The 3801-nt window shown below is 46.8% G+C and overlaps 1 non-coding gene across 1 annotated transcript; it reads right to left on the bottom strand.

The window, feature by feature from the left end:
• Nucleotides 1-908: 908 nt before the first annotated feature.
• Nucleotides 909-984, bottom strand: TRNAT-GGU (transfer RNA threonine (anticodon GGU)). The gene has a single exon. It is a non-coding gene; the product is annotated as a tRNA-Thr (tRNA).
• Between the last annotated feature and the right edge of the window lie 2817 nt (nucleotides 985-3801).

Raw genomic sequence — 3801 nt, 5'->3', positions numbered from 1 at the left:
TTGAACCCGGGACTTCCATACATCGGACTGATGCTCTACTACTGAGCAACTGGCCAGGGCCTCTCTTAATTTCTTTTTTTTTTTTTAATTTTTAAAAAAATTTTTATTTTTTTTTCTCTTACTTTCTTTTACTTTGTATTTCCATTTTCTTCCTCTTGAAGTTTAATATTTTTTAAAGTGAGGAGTCCTTTCAATAAATACTATGAAGGATATACAGACAGAGTCCTGAGTTTAAAAGTCTCTTTAAACAATTCTCTTTTTCAGTGTATTTTACCAATTTGATGTAAATGTGGGTTTATTTCAGTTTCTTTACATTTTGCATTTATTTTAGTTTTCTCTCTCTGTATAGCTGTACGTGTCTGTGTACACACATGTGTACATGTCTGTGCATATATAGATAGATGCACGTGTACATCTCTTTAGGTCGAAAAGTCAAATTTAAATAAAAACTTATCTTTAAAGAAACCTGACATCTGTTCACTTCTTCCCAGCATCCTCCTGTTCTTTTTAGTTTTTTTTGTAAAAATAAGTAAGTACGCATTTATTGTTTTTTCTCTTTCTCTCTATCCCAGTTTTGCCATTTGTCTTATTTGTGGTTTTTTTTTTTTTTGTTTTTTTTTTTTGTATTTTTCCGAAGCTGGAAACGGGGAGGCAGTCACACAGACTCCCGCATGCACCCGACCGGGATCCACCCGGCATGCCCACCAGGGGGCGATGCTCTGCCCATCCGGGGCATCGCTCTATTGTGACCAGAGCCACTCCAGCGCCTGGGGCAGAGGCCAAGGAGCCATCCCCAGCACTCGGGCCATCTTTGCTCCAATGGAGCCTCGACTGCGGGAGGGGAAAGAGAGAGACAGAGAGGAAGGAGAGGGGGAGGGGTGGAGAAGCAGATGGGCGCTTCTCCTGTGTGCCCTGGCCGGGAATCGAACCCGGGACTTCCGCACACCAGGCCGACGCTCTACCACTGAGCCAACCGGCCAGGGCCTGTCTTATTTGTTTTTTGAATGCAGTAGGTAGTATTCTATACTTTCTGTTCTTCATCTTGCATTTTTATTTTACACTACATCCTGGAGAGAGTCCATAATAGTACACAGAGATATGGTTACAGCTGCATAAGTACTGGGCAGTTTTGCATGTGTAATTTTATTAGATGTTACAAAATTCCCCTTTTTATGGGTTTTTATTTTGTACTTTTATCAACAGCGTTTACAATTTTCAGTCTTTCTCAACCTTGCCAAGAGAGTGGATTTTTTGCCAGGTGGTGTTTCAGTGTAGTTTTAATTTACATTTCTCTTATGAGTACAACTGAATATCTTGTAAAATGGTCAAGGGCTTCTCCCCCCCCCCCCCACCCCCCCCCCCCCCCCCCCCCCCCCCCCCCCCCCCCCCCCCCCCCCCCCCCCCGTCAAACGCTGTTGATTCATGTCTTTTGCCTATTTGCCTCTCAGGAGTTTTGTCTTTGTCTTTGAATTTTTAAAGAAGGAGGAAGATTGTCTTCTTGGTAGACGGATGTGAATATCATATCCCAGTTTGCCATTCGTCTTCTATTTTTTGGATACACAAATTGAAAAGAATGTATCTTGGCCCTGGCCGGTTGGCTCAGCGGTAGAGCGTCGGCCTGGCGTGCAGGGGACCCGGGTTCGATTCCCGGCCAGGGCACATAGGAGAAGCGTCCATTTGCTTCTCAACCCCTCCCCCTCTCCTTCCTCTCTGTCTCTCTCTTCCCCTCCTGCAGCCAAGGCTCCATTGGAGCAAAGATGGCCCGGGCGCTGGGGATGGCTCCTTGGCCTCTGCCCCAGGTGCTAGAGTGGCTCTGGTCGTGGCAGAGCATTGCCCCTGGTGGGCGTGCCGGGTGGATCCCGGTTGGGCGCATGCGGGAGTCTGTCTGACTGTCTCTCCACATTTCCAGCTTCAGAAAAATACAAAAAAAAAAAAGAAAAAAAAAGAAAATCTTTTTGTATAGTTGTGGTTTTATACGATCTAGACCAGGGGTCGGGGACCTATGGCCCGCGAGCCAGATGTGGCTCTTTTGATGGCTGCATCTGGCTCGCAGACCAATCTTCAAAAAAAAAAAAAAATAATAACGTTAAAAATATAAAACATTCTCATGGATTAATTACAATCCATTCATTTCCTACCGCTCACATTCATGGTTGCAGGTGGCTGGAGCCAATCACAGCTGTCTTCCGGGACAACACCAAATTTTTATTGGATAATGCGTAAGGTACACGGGTCGTTGTATGGCTCTCGCGGAATTACATTTTAAAATATGTGGCGTTCGTGGCTCTCTCAGCCGAAAAGGCTCCCGACCCCTGATCCAGACCTTTATGCAGGTGCTCTGACGGAGACGAGGTGGAGAAGTTAGGGAGCACTTTTCTGTCCGCATTCTCTGGCTGCTCACCTCTGTTGGGCTGTATAAACCAGCCGTCGCTAACAGTACATGATTTCAAGTCCTGTGGTGATTAATTTTTCTCACCTTACATCAGAAAAGCACAGAATGTCACTACTGGCTTTTGGCCTCTCCTAAACTTGTCATTTGTGAAGCAGTTGCTTAGTGACGTTAGGGAGCTGCATTCCTGCCCTTTCTGTCCCCTCTGTATCTGTCATTAATCAGCGTTGTCTGTGTTCCTTGGCTCTCTTCTCTAGACCCGGGGTTTAGAACCTGGTTCTATAAGGGGCCAGAAGTAGATACATTATGCTCCACAGGCCTCCCAGTCTTTGACACAAGTACTCAGATTTGTTGCTGTGCCGTGGAAGCAGCCAGAGACAGTGTGTACAATAAACGAGTGCGTTTGGTTGCGTGCAAGTGAAATTTTGTTGGCATAAACGGGCAAGAAGCAGAAGAGGGGCCTGGTCTGGCCCGTGGGCTCTGGTCTGTCAAACCCTGGATGGACCATTGAATTCTGCTTCCACCTGTCTGCTCACTACTTTCCTGTCATTTCGAGTAAGCTTGTATCATCAGTCCGCATAACTGTAAAATCCAATGGTAGAGTTGTGTACCACTGGGAATTTGGTATATTGCCTGGATGATGATTAGATTTTATGTTTTGTGGTTTTTTTTTTTGTATTTTCTCTGAAGCTGGAAACGGGAGAGACAGTCAGACAGACTCCCGCATGCGCCCGACCGGGATCCACCCCGCACGCCCACCAGGGGCGACGCTCTGCCCCTCCGGGGCATCGCTCTGCTGTGACCAGAGCCACTCTAGCACCTGAGGCAGAGGCCAAGGAGCCATCCCCAGCGCCCGGGCCATCTTTGCTCCAATGGAGCCTTGGCTGCGGGAGGGGAAGAGAGAGACAGAGAGGAAGGAGGGGGGGTGGAGAAGCAAATGGGCGCTTCTCCTGTGTGCCCTGGCCGGGAATCGAACCCGGGTCCCCCGCACGCCAGGCCGACGCTCTACCGCTGAGCCAACCGGCCAGGGCCAGATTTTATGTTTTATATAAAACTATTACTATAGCACAAAATAAATATACAGAAATGTGTTCTTCTTAGAAAACTAGAACAATTAGAACAGGTTTAACTTCCTACTTGCTGGCCGGGATGCTGGTGACAGCATTTCCTCTGAGGATGAACGTGGCAGAGGGGACCAGGGGACCACGAAACAGGGGTCCCACCAGCCTTGTCGGACCCTCGTCTCTGTGGGAGTGATGCTTCTAAGCACAGATGACCTGCAAAAGGGAAGCAGCCCTGTCACATTTTCAAGGGTTATGGCTGTCCTCGATTAAAAGTAAACAATGTACCTGTGAGTAAAAAAAAAAAAAAAAAATCTGAAACATAAAATATGTAAAAATTTAAATATTGTT

Source organism: Saccopteryx leptura, chromosome 6 (genome assembly GCF_036850995.1).
Source record: "Saccopteryx leptura isolate mSacLep1 chromosome 6, mSacLep1_pri_phased_curated, whole genome shotgun sequence".
Lineage (NCBI taxonomy): Eukaryota > Metazoa > Chordata > Mammalia > Chiroptera > Emballonuridae > Saccopteryx > Saccopteryx leptura.
Note: the sequence above shows the minus strand (reverse complement) of the source record. Positions and strands in the feature narration are given on the sequence as shown.